General features: G+C 46.8%; 1 long non-coding RNA gene across 2 annotated transcripts in view; it reads right to left on the bottom strand.

Annotated features, from left to right (window-relative positions):
• LOC309393676 overlaps positions 1 to 15,675 on the bottom strand; it is a 32,385-nt gene extending 16,710 nt beyond the window's left edge. Inside the window, exon 1 of one of the 2 annotated variants that reach the window (XR_014175628.1) lies at positions 14,812 to 15,675. This is a non-coding gene — a long non-coding RNA (uncharacterized lncRNA). The remainder of the gene's footprint in view (positions 1 to 14,811) is intronic. The other variant, XR_014175629.1, reaches the window with a different exon arrangement.
• Between the last annotated feature and the right edge of the window lie 2,649 nt (positions 15,676 to 18,324).

Raw genomic sequence — 18,324 nt, 5'->3', positions numbered from 1 at the left:
AACATCTCATAGAGCTGCAAAATGACATTGAGCTGAAGCCAAAGTTTAAGAAATCGTACCAAGAGTTTTGGTTACAGAAAGAAAATTCTGATCGCTATCCTGCACTATGGAGAGTGGTTAAGAAGCTCCTTGTTGCATTTCCAACATCATATTTGGTGGAACTTGGCTTCAGTGTGGTCATCCAACTTCTCTCCAAGCAAAGAAATCAACTCCAGATTACTGAACGTGGTGATTTAAGACTCCTGCTAAGTGACTTAAAACCAGACATTGGGAAACTGGTATCACTTCATCAAGCCCATCCATCACATTAAGAATTTACTGAACAATGAAGTAGTTACTAAATTTTACTGAGTTTATTAAGTTACTAGTAACTAAGGTTGAAGGTTTACTAAGTTACTTGTTACTAAGGTGAATGCCCCAACACTGGAAGTCTTTAAGAAGATGTTGGATAACCATTTGTCTGAAACGGTATAGGGTTTCCTGCCTAGGCAGGGGGTTGGACTAGAAGACCTCCAAGGTCCCTTCCAACTCTGCTATTGTATGGAGAATTGTATAGGTTCTTGATAAATGACTATCAGACTTTGAAAACCTGGTATCACTGGATCATGTTCAACAATTTTGTTGAATTAACATTAACTAAAAAGGTTTTTAAATTGGATTTTGAATAAATGTGCAATTAATTGTTTTGAATTTTACTGTTACTATCTTCCTTCCGTCATGCAAACCGCCCAGTCACATGACACACACCCCAGCCATGCCCACCAAACCACGCCCACAGAACCGGTAGTAAAAAAACATTGAATTCCACCACTGGGTGGGGGGCACTGAGGATCAGTTTGTAGCACCAAGGCGGGGTGTGTGTGTGTGGACTGAAAAAGTTTGGGAACCACTGCCCTAGATTAGAGCATTTGAGCATTTGCAAAGCTTGGATTTTAGAAGGAGGTGATGGAAAATGGAAAATGCCATTTCTGTGTGCCAGACGAATAGCTAGAAATACAATTGAAATAAAATTCTGAAGCTTAAATTAATTTGTCATATTTTTATGGGAGTGTTATATGTTGTTCATATAGATTGATTGCCCCGTGCCCCGTCCGTAGCCTTCTCTGAGAGAGAGAGAGAGAGAGACGGACGGTGAAGATATAGTATGTCTAAATAAATAACACATCAAATCAAACATAATGCAAAGTCATCTTACAAAACAGACAGGCAGCGAGGGGACATATGGGATCTAAAATACTGTTTAATGTTTCACACCATTTGAGTGCGATCAAAAGGAAATACCCCCAAACAGTCATATGTACGAAGCATTCTTAGAAGACAGCATGATAAAATAGGATTAAAATGTCAACCGTCGTCCCAAATTTTAACATTCGGAGTCTCCTGTTGGAACACCACAACATGGACAAAAATCCTGGAAAAAATATGTTTGCATCTACGGCTGACTGTCAATCAAGGCGACAGCCCGATCTAAAATGTTATTTTTAATTAGTACACAATTTACTTACAATTAGCTAAAATAGCCGCTCCCCCTGTACATTCATATACAGGCGGTCCTCGACTTGCAACCCTTTAGTGACCGTTCAAAGATATGGCGTCACTGGAAAATGCGACTTGTTGACCGGTTTTTCCCACTTACGACGCCCATGGTCATGTGATCAAAATTCAGAGGCTTGGCAACTGGCATGTACTTATGACGGTTGCAGTGTCCTGGGGTCATGTGGTCCCCTTTTACGACTTTCTGATGAGCAAAATCAATGGGGAAGCCAGATTCACTTAACAACCAGTGTTAGTAAGTTAATAACGGCAATGATTCACTTAACAACTGTGCCAAGAAAGGTTGTAAAACAGGACCAAACTCCCATAATCAATTTTTCACTTAGTAACATACCTTTTTGGACTCGATTGTGGGGGTAAGTTGAGGACTACCTCTATTCTTAATTCTATTTTTATTTCTATTCTATTTTCTACTCTATTTTGTATTCCTATTCCTATTTTATTCTTCATTCTATTTCTATTCTATTCTATTCTATTCTTTCTACTATATTTTCTATTTTATTTTCTATTTTATTTTCTATTCCTATTCTATTCTTAATTCTATTTATATTCTATTCTATTGTATTCTATTTTCTACTCTATTTTTTATTCTATTTTCTATTCCTATTCTATTCTTAATTCTATTTATATTCTATTCTATTTTCTATTCTATTTTCTATTCCTATTCTATTCTTAATTCTATTTATATTTCCATTTCTATTGTATTCTATTCTATTCTATTTTCTATTCCTATTTTATTCTTAATTCTGTTTCTATTGTATTGTATTGTATTCTACTCTAATCTATTTTCTATTCTATTTTCTATTTTCTATTCCTATTCCTATTCTATTCTTAATTCTATTTCTATTGTATTGTATTGTATTCTTTCTATTCTATTTTCTATTCTATTTTCTATTTTCTATTCCTATTCTTATTCTATTCTTAATAATATTTCTATTGTATTGTATTCTTATTCTTATTCTATTCACAATAACACAGAGGCCAAATCCTGCAAAATCAGTTTGTTTTCAATGATCTCAAATCCTTGGCAAACACACAAGATTTTATTACGCAGTGTCATGACAAGTTTGTTTTCGACAATATTGCCATAACTCACGTGAAGAGTCCCCTTTTGCTCCTTAGACAAGGACAAAAAGAAGGGAGCCAGAAAACAAAGAGATGCTTGATGACAATTTAAAACAAAAAGCAAAATAAATAAACCTCCATATTCTTTTTCTTTTTAATTACAAGCCCACATGATGTTTACTAGCCCCAGAGCTGTTAAGGTAAAGCAAGCAAGATAAAATCTTTTTTTAACACCTCCTGCAGCCTCTGGCTGATGTTGCGATGATACAATCACGGGGACCAACTGCACAAAAAGGTGTGACTTACCCCCAAAAGCATGAAATACACATCCTTTCCTCCTGTAAAACCCACCGGGGTGCTGCTAACGGTAACCCCAAATTCATCCCCCATCCCATCAAAGAATGGAGCCAAATTTGAATTCTCAAAGAGAAAGGAAAGTATGATGCTCCCTGGCTAAAATCCGCAGGAAGAACAACAACAACAAACAAGCAAAAAGCCCACCAAAAACCAGATTTAATTTGGCACCTCAGCTCCCCAGGAAACATGCATTATGAAAGCAGCTAAGTGCAAAACACACCCCAGTGACAGCTTAATTGGCGTTGATGGGGTTAAGAAAAGTGTGAAGTTTCATCTCATGTGCAAACTTGATGAGGCTGTATGATATTGCATGGCGTTAATTAGAAAAAAGGGCTCATGTTTCTAGAGGAGAAGGATGAAATTTTGGGGTTTTTTAGATTGATAAACAGAGCTGGAAGGGACCTTGGAGGTCTTCTAGTCCAGCCCCCTGTTCGAGCAGGATACCCTAAACTATTCCAGACAAACGGCTAGCCAATTTCTTCTTAAAACCCTCCAGTGAGGGAGCACCCCACAACTTCTGCAGGGAAGTTGTTCCGCTGGTTAATTGTTCTCATTCCCAGGAAGTAAATAAAAGGAGGTTTTTCGGTTTGAAAGGTTTTCGCTGAGTTGCGAGCTGTGATTTGCAGCCAGGCAGGCGTAGCTCTCGGCCTCTTTGGATGGCAATAATCAGGAGATGAGACTCCAGAAGTGGGTGAGAGGGGGCGTTTGTGTGTGAAGTGCTATGTACACAACCCAATTTGGTTTATAAAGCTTGGTGGAAATGTACAGAGTGTCCATCAACAACACACAAATCTCAGCTCGTCCCTATAATAGTTTTAATTGAGCGTGTTCCTAGCTGATTAAAAGACGTGCTTTCGGTTTAAGAGCAGGTTATGTACCATGGAAAAGTTTTGGCAAGGAAGAAAAAACTGCCCTTTAAGTCCTGACTCGTGCTCTACCAAGACCGAATGATTGCCTGTCAGGCAAATTGCATTCCTTTTTTTTAAAAAAAAGAAACAAACAAAAATTGCTTCATTGAAGTTTAAAAAGAAAAAAGAAATGGGAATGAAAGATAAATAAGAAAGGAGAAAATAGAATTGGAAGACAGGGAAGGTTGGGAAGGAGGTGAGATAAAAGGGAAGAAAGAAAGAGAAAGGAAGGAAGGAAGGAAGGAAGGAAGGAAGGAAGGAAGGAAGGGGAACAAAAGACGGGGATGGAGGGAGGAGAAATAAGGAAGGAATGCAAGAAAAGAGAAGAGACAGGGAGAACAGAGAAAATGAAAAAGACAGAGAGGGAAGGAGAAGGAAGGAAGGAAAACAGGAAAGAAGAAAAAAGGGAAGGAGAAGAAAGGAAGGTGATAAAAGAGGAGAGAGAGAGAGAAAAGAGAGTAGAAGGAAGGGAGAGAGGGAAGGAGGAGGGAGGGAGAAAAAGGAAGGAAGGCAATAAAAGAGAAGATATGGAAAGAGAAAAGAGAAAATGAAAGAGAGAGAGAGAGGAAGGGAGGGAGGGAGGGAGAAAAAAGGAAGGAAGGCGAGAAAAGAGAAGAGACGGAAAGAGGAAAGAGAAAAAGAAAACAGAAGGGGGAAGGAAGAAAAGAAAAGAAAGAAGAAGAAAAGCCTTTTGAACAGATCCACACCAGGAGTTGTTTCTCCACCAACCGTCTTCCTGCCACCCACTTCACTCCCTTTGAAGCCTCTGATCTGAGCAGGGTGGCACCCTCAGCCAGCCCTTTTAGGAGACCGGCAGACGGTGCCCAAGGGCAAATCCCAAGACCCAGGAACAAACCACCTTCCTGCCAGCTTCTCCCTCCGCCCTGCAAATTCAGGGCCTGTACACACACACACACACACACACAGGGGGGGAGGGAGGGAGGGAGGGAGAGACAGACAGACAGACAGAGAAAGAGAGAGACAGAGAGAGACAGACAGAGAGGGAGGGAGGGAGGGAGGGAGAGACAGACAGACAGACAGACAGACAGAGAGAAACAGACAGACAGACAAGAGAGGGAGAGAGAGAAAAAGAGAGAGAGACACAGAGACAGAGAGAGAGAAAGAGACAGACAGAGAGAGAGAGAAAGAGACAGACAGAGAGAGAGAGAGAGAGACAGACAGAGAGAGAAAGAGAGAGACAGAGAGAGACATAGACAGAGAGGGAGGGAGGGAGGGAGGGAGAGACAGACAGACAGAGAGAAACAGACAGACAGACAAGAGAGGGAGAGAGAAAAAGAGAGAGAGAGACACAGAGACAGAGAGAGAGAAAGAGACAGACAGAGAGAGAGAGAAAGAGAGACAGAGAGAGAGAGAAAGAGACAGACAGAGAGAGAGAAAGAGACAGACAGAGAGAGAAAGAGAGAGACAGAGAGAGACATAGACAGAGAGGGAGGGAGGGAGGGAGGGAGAGACAGACAGACAGACAGAGAGAAACAGACAGACAGACAAGAGAGGGAGAGAGAAAAAGAGAGAGAGAGAGACACAGAGACAGAGAGAGAGAAAGAGACAGACAGAGAGAGAGAGAAAGAGACAGACAGAGAGAGAGAAAGAGACAGACAGAGAGAGAAAGAGAGAGACAGAGAGAGACATAGACAGAGAGGGAGGGAGGGAGAGACAGACAGACAGACAGAGAGAAACAGACAGACAGAGAGGGAGGGAGAGAGAAAAAGAGAGAGAGAGACACAGAGACAGAGAGAGAGAAAGAGACAGACAGAGAGAGAGAGAAAGAGACAGACAGAGAGAGAGAAAGAGACAGACAGACAGAGAAAGAGAGAGACAGAGAGAGACATAGACAGAGAGGGAGGGAGGGAGGGAGGGAGAGACAGACAGACAGACAGAGAGAAACAGACAGACAGACAAGAGAGGGAGAGAGAAAAAGAGAGAGAGAGACACAGAGACAGAGAGAGAGAAAGAGACAGAGAGAGAGAAAGAGACAGACAGACAGAGAAAGAGAGAGACAGAGAGAGACATAGACAGAGAGGGAGGGAGGGAGGGAGAGACAGACAGACAGACAGAGAGAAACAGACAGACAGACAAGAGAGGGAGAGAGAAAAAGAGAGAGAGAGACACAGAGACAGAGAGAGAGAAAGAGACAGAGAGAGAGAAAGAGACAGACAGACAGAGAAAGAGAGAGACAGAGAGAGACATAGACAGAGAGGGAGGGAGGGAGGGAGAGACAGACAGACAGACAGAGAGAAACAGACAGACAGAGAGGGAGGGAGAGAGAAAAAGAGAGAGAGACACACAGAGACAGAGAGAGAGAAAGAGAGAGACCGAGAGAGAGAGAAAGAGAGAAAGAGAGAGAAAAAAGAAAGAGAGAGAATTTGTGATGAGTCCCTTGTCTCCAAAACCTCTAATTTGAGAGCGGGGAGGGGGCTTGGCAGCGGCCCCCCTGGTGTTGTTGTGTTGTTGTCGTTTGAGGGTCAGGCAGCCTGCCACGGCTTTTAGCCCCAACAGCTGATGGGATGGTTCTGTACTTCACACCCTGCGAGGCAATCAAGAGACGCCAGCAGGTCTCATGGCGCTTGGCACCCCCACCCCACCCCTCCCACCCCCGTTTGGGGAGAAACCAGCTTTGGCCTTCAAAAGTAACAAACCTGGAGCCGACCACAAATCCTGGCTTGTGGGGAATCACACCCTTTTTGGCTCCAGCAGAGGCCTCCATTCTCTGAAATCCCTTGGCCTCCAGAGGTTGTGGGTGAGGCTTTTAAGAAGGGAACCCTTTGGCTGAAATGGTGTTTCCTGCTTGGGCAGAGGGCTGGACTAGAAGGCCTTCAGGGTCCCTTCCAACTCTCTTATTCCGTAATTCTGACAGGGGGCTGGACTAGAAGACCTCCGATGTCCCTTCCAACTCTTATTCCGTAATTCTGACAGGGGGCTGGACTAGAAGACCTCCGATGTCCCTTCCAACTCTTATTCTGTAATTCTGACAGGGGGCTGGACTAGAAGACCTTCAGGGTCCCTTCCAACTCTCTTATTCTGTAATTCTGACAGGGGGCTGGACTAGAAGACCTTCAGGGTCCCTTCCAACTCTCTTATTCTGTAATTCTGACAGGGGGCTGGACTGGAAGGCCTTCAGGGTCCCTTCCAACTCTCTTATTCTGTAATTCTGACAGGGGGCTGGACTAGAAGACCTCCGAGGTCCCTTCCAACTCTCTTATTCTGTTATTCTGCTATTTTTTTGCTTCTGGCATCCAGGCATTGGTTAGGTCCCCCCCCTCCCCAATTTGCTAGCCACCCTCATCTCCTGTGATTCAACATAAAATAAAGATTTAAAGATTTTTTATTTTTTGCACCGAGTAGAATTGTTTGCGAAGGGATGCCTTTATCCGTGCTTCGTCTCACATACTTCAGTTTAAATTTTAGCTGCATCGCATGGAAGGTTCGTTCTTCCCTTAGCAACCAACTTTTTAATGATTTTAAATCGGATGATACAGTTGGGCTTTTTTTTATCCTTCCCCCCCCCCCAAAAAAAAAACTTAACCCAGGTTTGCATGAACGATCCAGCCATACGGTAAATATTTTAGGTTTAAGATGCAAATTGAATGTGATGCTAATTGGCGAGGTATTAAAACAGGCAACGCCGTTTTTATTGCTTGTCCAGAGTCTATTTACCCATCCAGGGATTTGGATAAACAAAATAAAATTGTTCAAAAAGATTGATTAATAAAATAATACAACCGAATAATATATTATCCCTTCCGTGCTGCCCAGTTGGCAAGGGCCCCTCTCTTGAAATTTTGCGTGCCCTTCAAACGTTTGATTTGTGCCGTGTGCCAAGCCCACGGTTGCCAGGGGGGTGTTTGTTCTAAAAATCATTTCCAGCCTTCACAAACTGCCCACCGAGACCATCAAGGCTTGTGTGTGAAGCACCACACTGAGGACTAGCAGCTTAGCTCAATCAAGGAGAGAAGCAGCCTGGAATTAAGGAGAAAATTCCTAACAGTGAGGACAATTAACCCATGGAACTGCTTGCCACCAGAAGTTGTAGGTTTTTCATCACTAGAGGGTTTTAAAAAGGGATTGGAGGGCCATTTGTCTGGGATACAAGGTTTAGAGTTAGGTTTAGATACAAGATCTCCTGCCTTGGGGAAGGGGTTGGACTAGATGGCCTCAAAGGTCCCTTCCAACTCTCCTTATTCTGTTTTGAAAGTTGATCCAGGATTAAAACAGTCTTGATTTCACCTTCCATGTGGTCCTTCCACAGGTGTTTGTTTGCTTGTTTATTGGTTTGTTTGTTTGTTCCAAAGATAGTCGGACAATAATCTTGCCCTATTCTCTGCCACCTGGCCAAAGGGACAACTCTGCTCTTCCATTTCTACTGAGTCAGAAAAAAAAGAGGCTTTATCCCAGGGTTGTCCAAACTTGGCAACTTTAAGACTTGTGGACTTCAATCCCAGAATTCTGGGAGTTGAAGTCCACAAGTCTTAAAGTTGCCAAGTTTGGACACCCCTGCTTTATCCAAATGGGAAACAGCTGCGGATATTTTTTGGGGTGCTGGAGTGGGGTGTTGAATGAAGGCAAGTCAACTTAACCCAAGTGGCAAGATTGCAATATTTAATTTATGGGCCACATCGAGCCAAAGGGCACCCAACAGAAGCCCCTACAAAGAACAATAAAAGTGGGAAGGGGTCCTCAGAGGTCTTCTAGTCCAGCCCGCTGCTCAAGCAGGAGACCCTCTACCATCTCAGACAAAAGATTGTCCAATCACTTCTTAAAAACCTTCAGTGATAGGAGCACCCACAACGTCTTGTGGCAAGCTGTTCCACTGGTTAATTGTTCTCACAGTCAGGAATTTTTTCCTTAATTCTAGGTTGCTTCTCTCCTTAATTCCACCCATCATCCTGCCTTCAGGTGCTTTGGAAAAAAAACCCTCTTCCTTGGGGCAGCCCCTCAAATATTGGAAGACTGCTATCATGCCTTCAAGCCTCCCTTCCTCCACTTTCTTTTTTTCTTTCTTTCTTTCCTTTTTCTTTCTCCCTCCCTCCCTCCCTTTCTTCTCTTATTTCTCTTCTTTCTTTCTATCTTCTTTCTCCCTCCCTCCATCATTTATTTCTTTCTCTCTCTCCCTCTTTCCTCCCTCTCTCCCTCCTTCCCTTCTTCTTCTCCTTCTCCTCCCTCCCTCTTTCTTTTTTTCTTTCCTCTCTCTCTCTCTTTTCTTTTTCTTCCATTCTTTCAGCTGCTTTGGAGAATAGGTTGACCCCCTCTTCTTTGGAGCAACCCCTTAAATATTGGAACACTGCTATCCTGTCTCCCCTATTCCTTCTTTTCATTAAACGAAGACATACCCAATTCCTGCAATCGTTCTTCATATGTTTTAGTCTCCAGTCCCCTAATTATCTTTCTTGCTCTTCTCTGATCACTCTTTCTAGAGTCTCAATATCTTTTTTTAAAATATTGTGATAAGAGGGTCAAGTCAGTTCTCTGGAAAGAGCCCCCCTCCCTCTTTTAAGAGAGTGCCCTGAGGGATGCATGCTTTTGCCTGTTGGTTCACGGCTTCTCTTTTCGTCCTCTCCAAGGCCACAATCCAACCTTCTACGAATTTGCACAAAATACGGAACCTCCCTCCACCCATAACCACGTCTCCGTGATTGTGTTATCAAAATCTCTGGCACCAGCCTGCTTTTTGCAGCCAAATGCAATTATTTTCTCCATTCAGGTGCATAGTGAAAAATCACTTTTTTGCAAATCTAGTATATTCCAAAAATATTGGAAGTTTACATGATTTATTTATCCCATCCCCTGGATAATGTGCCCGTCGGTTTTTTCTTCTCCTTCTAAGGGGTTCTGTTTATTTTTACACTCTCTGGGATCATCCGATGTGCATTTTATTTAGGGAAAGGTTTTAAGGCCCAACATTTAATCAGGAGAGTGGACTTGGTTTGGTCTCTGCAAAAGGGGATCAATGGAAGTGAGCATTTGTGTGTGGGGGGTGTCATCCATGAACACCGTGGAACAATTGAACATTTGCAAAGTTTGAATTTTAGAAGGAAATGGTTGAAAACAGGGAGACAAATTTAAGGTCTGCATGCCAAGTTAACAGCTATCTTCGCTTTTCCCACATTCAAACTCTCTGGACGGTTTTTAATAAACCCACTGAAAAGAAATTAAGAAGAAAAATACAATTCAAATACAACTTTGAACCCTAAATTAATTTTAATATTTGAATATGAAAGTTTAATGTGGTTTATACATTGATTACATGTTATACCACCCAGGGGGGATCTCGCTGCCGGAGAGATGGGTGCTTAAGAAATAGGAAATAAAATAGTCATATCAAGTCAAACTTAATTCAGAGCATTAGGCAGCAGCCAAGTGATCACCAAAGAAAAAAATATTGTTCTAGAGCATTTGAGCGTGACAGAAAATGGAAAGTGTAAGTTCTGTGTGCCAGATTGATAGCTATAAATACAATTGAAATAAAACTTTGAAGCTTAAATTAATTTGGTCCCAAATTAAATTATATATGCAGGTAGTCTTTTACTTACAACCACAACTTAGTCCAAAATTTCTGTTGCTTATCAAGACAGTTAAGTGAATTTTGTTCCATTTTACGAACTTTCTGGCCACAGCTGTTAAGTAAACTAAGGCTGTTGTTAAGTTAGTAGCATGGCTGTTAAGTGAATATGGGTTTCCCTCTATAATTAGCCATGCTAATTATATATAATATTGATATTATATATTAATATAATATTGTATAATATGTAATTTTATATATATATATAATCATCTAGAGTTTTTCTGCATAATAATAATACTTGTCATTCTTCATCAATATTTGCTTTCAAATGACAGTAACTAGCAGGAATTATACTACCAATGTTTTTTAATTATTAAAAATAGGCAGATATTTGCTCTACGGATAAAATAAAAAAAAACAGTTTTTCACTTCAACATATGAAATGATGACATTCTTCCCCCCCTCCTCCCCCTCCTCCCCCTCCTCCCCTTTTCGGCTTGTTTTTGTGGCCAAAGTGCACATAATTACGGTAAATTGGCTTATCTGGAGGTTTACGGTTAAGAATGGAAGGAAAAGCTTTTTATTGAAGTCAGAGTTTGCAAAACCTATTTTGTTATTTTTGCTCAACTCCACGATTCCACCCTTTGAAGCTTTAGGCAAATGACGGATCCTCATCTAAGCGTCCTTCACGAGACTTAATTTAAGAGTTGGAATTATATGCCAGGATCTGAGATCTCTTTGCTGGATTACTTGCAAAGAAATATGGAAAATGTTCTTAGGTGGAGACTTGATTGGATCGAAAAAGTCCATAACAAGATTTCCTCCTGCTCTCTGGGGCCCCCTCTGGCCTGCTTAGGAATTGTTTCTCTGGTCCAGTTGGAAGCCCTTCCATTCCAACACTTAAACGGGTCCCATGAGAAGGGAAAGTCCAGGGGCCGAGAAAAAAAAGGGAAAAAAAGCAGGAGACCATGAGTTCTAGTACTGCCTGAACCATGAAAGTCAGCTGGGTGACTTTGGGCCAATCACCAGGAGATGGTGAGTTCTAGTCCTGCCTTAGGCATGAAAATCATGTTTGGGCCAATCACCAGAAGACAGTGAGTTCTAGTCCCGCCTTAGGCATGAAAACTGGCTGGGTGACTTTGGGCCAATCACCAGGAGACGGGGAGTTCTAGTCCTGCCTTAGGCATGAAAGCCAGCTGAATGACTTTGGGCCAATCACCAGGAGACTCTGAGTTCTAGTCCCACCTTAGTCAGGAAAGCTAGCTGGGTGACTTTAGGCCAATCACCAGGAGAGGGTGAGTTCTAGTCCTGCCGTAAGCATGAACGCCAGATGGGTGACTTTGTGCCAATCACCAGGAGACAGTGAGTTCTAGTCCCACCCATGGGCATGAAAGCCAGCTGGATGATTTGGGGCAAGTCCCCCCCTCTCTCTCTCCAATCTACCTCACAGGATTGTTTTTGGGGGGGGGGGGAGAAGAGAAGGAGAATGTTCTGTTGGATACATTTTCTCCCTTGAGTTATTTGTAAAAAAACAAAACAAAACAATAAGGGCAGCATAAAATTACATGAATAGAAATGCCAGCATTGCAAAGGAGTATCGCACGTCAGCTGGGGATTTCGAGGGACGGGCACTCAAGACTTTTGAGTTCTGCAATTTAAGCTGGGCACAGACAGTGGCTGGGCAAACTTCCTGGCACAAAGAAAGAAACAGATAATATTTCTGTCTCCCTTTCTCTGGGACATTTTTTCCCCCAAACCCTCCTGTAGCCGCCGGCGGTGGGATTTCCTGGTGGTGCCACATCCGAGGCTTAACAGGGCCCAAGTGTGCTTCGGTGCCTGAGATCAAACAAGGGCAGAGCGAAGACGGATACAGAAAAAACACAGACGAGATTTCTTGAGTCACCCTGGCTGACGATTTCCTGTACCCTGGCAGTGAGGAAGGCCAAAATTCAAAGTTTGGGCCAATGGGTCTCATCATTTAGAGTTTTTCTGAGTAATAATACTCATCGCTCTTTGTCAATATTTGCTTTCAAACGACAGTCGATTTAGGAATCATACTCTGTAATTTTTTTTTTTTTTTGCAATTATAAAAAAAGGGGCAGATATTTTATCTATGGGTAAAATAAAAATGGAAAAAGCAGGCCGTTCTATTCCCCCCCCACCCCCCCACCCCCCGTTTTGGTATGATGAAATTACAAGTTGGCCTTTTTCCCCTTCGGCTTGTTTTCATGACCAAAGAGCATGGAATAACGTTATAAGCCGGCTTATCTGGAGTTTTAAGAATGGACGGGTAGATTTTGCGAAGCCCAAAGCGAGATGCCATTTTGCATTCTGTCCAAGAAATGGAGGTTCTATCTAGGCACATTTCCTTCGTTAAGGACCCGGCGGGGAGAAACACAAGGCGGAGGGGGAAAGCAAAGAGCCACTTTGAGAGGAGCAGTTGAATACAGACGGCCATTTGGGGAAAAATCAGGAGAAGTAGGGCCTCCTAGGTATCTAAGCCTGCCTATTAATGGGGTTAATATCAACCCACCCACAGATACAGAGAGAAGAGAGAGACAGGAAGATAGATGGAGAGATAGATTGGATAAATAGATGGGTAGATAGATAGAAAGATAGATAGATAGATAGATGGATGGATGGATGGATGGATGGATGGATGGATGGATAGATAGATAGATAGATAGATAGATAGATAGATAGATAGATAGAGATAGAGAGACAGACAGACAGACAGACAATAGATGAGGGAAGAGACAGACAGAGGGAAAGAGATGATCGAGAGCTTGATGGATGGATGGATGGATTATTTGATAGATTATTTATTTAGTGTATGGCATCTACAGACATCATGCATTTGGATATACAATCCTAATAAACATTATTCATATACACAAACACAGATAGATGATAGAAGATAGATGACACATACACACACAGAGACATACATACCCCTACGTCCACATTTAAGATCTATCTATCTATCTATCTATCTATCTATCTATCTATCTATCATCTATCTATCTATCATCTATCTATCTATCTATCTATCTATCTATCGCGGATCTATTAATATATATCTTTCATATATATATATATATATATATATATATATATATATATATATATATACACATACATATATACACACACACACACATACATACATACATATACATATATATTCTTTCATATGCATATATATATATATATATATATATATATATATATATATATATATATATATATATATATATATATATGTACGTGTATGTGTGTTATATATATTCATATCATACATACACACACACACTTATATACATATGTATGATATCATATATGTTATATAACATATATAATAGTTATGTGTTTGTATGTGTATGTATGTATATATTATATAAATATAGATAGAGAACCTGTATACCTTATCTGCTACATATTCATATAGCCATGTACACAGACACACTTAGGAAGAACTCTTCAATTTGCTGAGAGGTTGAATTCAGGAGGAACTCTTAGGACGACTTAAAATATCGGGAGAGATTCTCATAATATATATGTATATCAGGAGAATCTCTCTCTGCAGTATTTTTAAGTCATCCTAGGAGTTCCTCGTAAATTCAGCCTCTCAGCAAATCTGGGGGGAATCTGCTCCCTGAATCACCCGTTTATTTTTAACCGCCTATCTTCTCCGAAACGCCTGGCTGGCCGGCCGAGGAATCAGCCCGAGAAGCTCCGGAGAGTTTTCATCTAGGCTGAAAATAAGTTCTTTTTTTAAAAAAAAACCTTTCTCTGTTCTTCCTCCCCCCACATCGCCCCCTCCTCTTCCAAAGCGGCTGCGGGCTCCCATTCGCTTCAACGCCCCCCAACACCCCCCAAAAGGCGACCCCCCCTCGCCCCCACCGGGGACTCCGGCGCTAGTCCCTACTTGGGGCGCCCCTCCCCCCTCCCTCCCCTCCCCCCTTCTGCCCGGCAGGGGAGGGGAAGTCGCGGGGTTATTTTTAGATCTTCCCATCATCTGGCAACAATGAAGCGGTTGAGCGTCCCTAAGTAAACAAACAAGCCCGAAAGGGTCCGGATTCGGACGTGCAGCTTAGCCCGGCTCAAGGGGCAGGCGAGGACGCGGCCAGGTCCCCCCCCCCTCTGCCCCGGGGGTGAATTTAGGGGAGCAGAAGAAGCCAGGGGAAGGGGTGCCCTCGGTTCCACCTCTGCCACCAACCCCCTCCAAAGACCTCCGGATAAGCCAGACCTCGCCCCCCCCCCCCACCCAGCCGCCCCCTCGGGCTGCCCCTCTTGCAAAAAGGGGCGCTTTCCAGAAACTCGCGTTGCAAAGAGGGTCGCGCCGCCCCACCCCAAAAAGTGTCTGCTCAGCCGGGGAAGGTTCCACCCCCCCCCCTTTGGCATTACCTTAAGGGCTCCGCGTCCTCCAACGCCCTAGAGGCCATCCATCCGTGCCCCAGCCGCCCTTCCACGGCTGGCTCCCTGGCACGGCTGGCCCCTCTTCCTCCTCACCCGGCGCCCCATACAAACGCGGGGCGAGGCTTCCAAGAAAGCCCGGTCGTGGCTCTGGCCTGCTTCGCTCTTGCGTACCCATCCCCGCTTCCTCTGCAAAAGCGGGGCGCGGGGGGCGGAGACCGTATCCCGTCCTTGGCGACGAAGAAGACACGCGAATCCTGCGGGATGTCCCCAACACCCTGGGGGTCTCCGCAGCCTCTTCGCCCGGGGTGGACTTCCCGACCGTCCTCCTTCGGGAGGGAAACTTCCCCCTTCCCCGCCTCTTCTCTCGTTCTCTCCCCGTTCCCACGACCCGCAAAGGCTCCGGTCTCCGTCCGTCCGTCTCCAGGCGGCTCCCGACACGTGAACTCCCCCCCTTCCCCAAATAAAACTCCAGCCCCCGATCCCGCGCCGGCCTTCTTCCTTCTTGCCCCGTTTCGCCCTCCTTGGGGTTTCTCTGCATGTGGGAAGGCGCTGGAAGCCGCCTTCCTCCCAGGCGCAGATCAGGATTTCTGTTCACCCCTCGCCAAGGGCAAATCTCCCCCCGCCCCGCTGCTTTCTCTCCGGGTGGCGGCTGCATTTGTTTGTCTGAACATGAATCAAAACTTTCTCTCCCCCCCCCCCACGTCAAACCTGCCTAATTCCAACCCCCCCTGTCATCCCATGCTTTGCAGCCCCGAGGGGGTCCTTTTTTTAAAGGGGGGGTAGAGTTTATGGGGCATGGGGGGAAAGCATGTATAGGGTGCAGGGGGTGGGGAGTCGCCACCGCCCCGAGGAATCCGCCCGGATCCCCGGATTTCTGTTATGTCACCGAATCGCAAATTAGTTCTCAGAATTCCGCGGAGGGAGGGGGGGAGAGAGGGAGAAAAATGGGAGGAGCGAATCGAACTCTGCAACATTGTATTCAGGCCGAGCCCTGACGTCACGGGAGGGAAAGCACCACGTGACTCGGCAGGAGAGGAACGTACCACCGGCTGCGGGGGTGGCCGGGCCCGCTGGGGTGGCCATGCGCCCACCGGACCCCGGGATGGAGGGGTCTCCCCGACGGGGCTTCGGAGGGGTATCCGCGTCAACGATGGAGAAGCGGGCTCGGGAGGGGTTCCGGGCAGTCCCCGGGGATGCGAAGGGACTCTTCCACCCCCGGACTCCCCCCGGGCCGCTCGGCGTGGTAGCGCCCCCAGCTCAAATTCCGAGAATTGAGCGGTGTTGATTCTTAGAACTGGGGTTCTTAGAAGTGGTGATGCAAGGAGTTTCTAGGAAAGACCGCCGACCAGGTGATCCGCTCTCGCGCTCCGCTTCGCACTGCGACGGGCGGCCGGGCGACGCCGGGGAGGGGGTGCATTGCTTTAAGCGCGCCGGCCGCTGCTTTTAGGATGCGGCTTTGGGCCAGGCGCGCAAATGGGGCGGCTGGCTTTCTTTTATTTGCGCGCTGCTGCACCACCTTCCGCGCGAGGCGTTTTGTTTTGTTTTTTGGCCGCTGGTTACGACCACTTCCCCGGCTCGGCGTCCCCAGACCCGGCTCGGCTCCCAAGCTGCCCCCCGTCCTCCTCCTTCTCCCCGCAGCCTTGGCCGGCTTCTGCCTTCCGCCTCCCCCCCCCCCCCCGCAGGCGCGGCAGGTGGAAGGCGGCGGGCAAGGGAGCAGGGAAGGCAGGGAGCCCCGGCGGTGCCCAGCGGGCGCCCGGGCAGGCAGGAAAGGAAGGCAGGCGGGCCGGCTGGCTGGGCGGCCGACGGGAGCCGGGGTTGCTGGTGGTGGCGGCGGCGGGGGAGGGTTTTTACCTGCCCGGCTTGTCAATTCCTCCTTGTCCTGAATTGCATGGCGTCATTTCGGCGTCGTTGCTCGCCCCGGCTGGGCAGTTTCGTTTCGGGGGAGGAAGGCGGCTGGCAGAGCCGAGGAAAGGGGGGCATCCGAGGCTGCCTGGCCGGAGCTCCCCGGGACGGGCAGAGGGGACCCGCTGCGAACCCAGCGGACACAGGATGCCTATTTGTGTTGAAAGAAAGGGCTTTGCACAGGGGGACAATTGACTGGCGAGCCTCGCAAGCGCCGCTTTGCAAATCTGCGGCAGCGCATCGGCCGCCCGGCCGCGGCCCTTCTCGCTTCTCCCCCTCGCTGGAAGGGAAGCCGGGCAGGGCCGGATCGGCGCGTCGGCGCCTCTTCCCTGGCCAAGGCGGCGTCTTTTGGGCCGGGGCTGCGGCCGCCCTCTTCGCCCAGGCAGGCACCTGCCCGCGGCCCTCGCCTTGCCCGCCCGCTCAGCCGGGAGAGGCGCCGGGGCGGAGGAGCCGGCTGGGCTGCCTCCTGCGGGCAGCCTCCGCGGCGGAGCTCGGGCCGCTCTCGGGCCGGGCCTCGGCGGAGCTGCGGCCGGAGGGGGGGAATTTATTTTATATATATTAAAAAAAATTTTTTTGAGTGGGTGGATGAAATCTGATTTAAATCGCTCTGGATCTGGGAAGGTGGCGCAACTGCTGCGCGGCTTTCGGAGCGGAGCGAGGTTTAGGCTGGAGAGGTTTAGGATGCGCTAATAGGCAGCAGGGTCGTTCAACGGTCCCTCGCCCTTGTACCCAAGGTGTCCCCTAATTCGTGGGAATCGCTCCGAGGCTGAACACGCGTGTCCTCTCCACTGCCGGGCAGAAGGGCTTTTACGCCGATCCCTGTCCCGAAGTGTTTCCAATGGCGCGGCTGCGTTCACACGACGCTGGGTTTGGGTTCCCCGTTTGCACGGTCCGCGCAAGCCACCCGGCCGAGCGGGTTGCTTGAAGGCCCCAGCGAGTCTAAAGGCGGCTGCTAACCCTGACCCGCCAGGCACCGAAGACTGAAAGGAGCCGGTGTAAAAGGATCGTGTGAACCCAGCCGCTCGGGAGAAGAAGAGGGGGGGAAGAGTCCCGCAAGAGGCCTGGTTGGCGGGCGGTTCCATACCGAGGGATAAACCCGAGCTGAACTTCTCGGGGAGCCCTGAGTCGCGTTCCCACGTCTCTCCCCGCCGCTAGTCCGTATTGAGGCCGAAAGAAGCGGTGGAACCCGGGGCAGAAAATGCGGGGACCCTGATTCGAAAAGGGCTTTTCGGACGGCCGGGTTGGAGGACCCCGTTATAACGAGTGCAAGGGAGCGTCCGGGGCACCGGCGTTCGGTGCTGTTTCCCGATTTTAACCCCCGGTCCCGCTTAATCATGGTTAGCTGGGTCGAACCAGGTTTTGCGCTCGGAGCTGGGCGCCAAAACGATGCTTGGGGTTTGCGTAACACGCGTCTTTTTCCCCAGGCAGGCGTCACTAAGCGCTTCGGAAACGCGGCGCTTCCTGCGTTTCTGGATCTGAACACGCAAGTGCCCCGTTCACACGACCCTATAAAACCTTGGAGGGGCCAGAAATCCTCGCTCGGCTTTCAGAGTTGTGTGAACGCGACCAAAGGGGTGGGAAAGATCCATCAAGCGGGGT

This window comes from Natrix helvetica (genome assembly GCF_964273705.1).
Source record: "Natrix helvetica genome assembly, chromosome: 5".
Lineage (NCBI taxonomy): Eukaryota > Metazoa > Chordata > Lepidosauria > Squamata > Natricidae > Natrix > Natrix helvetica.
This window is presented reverse-complemented; position numbering and strand designations above follow the sequence as displayed.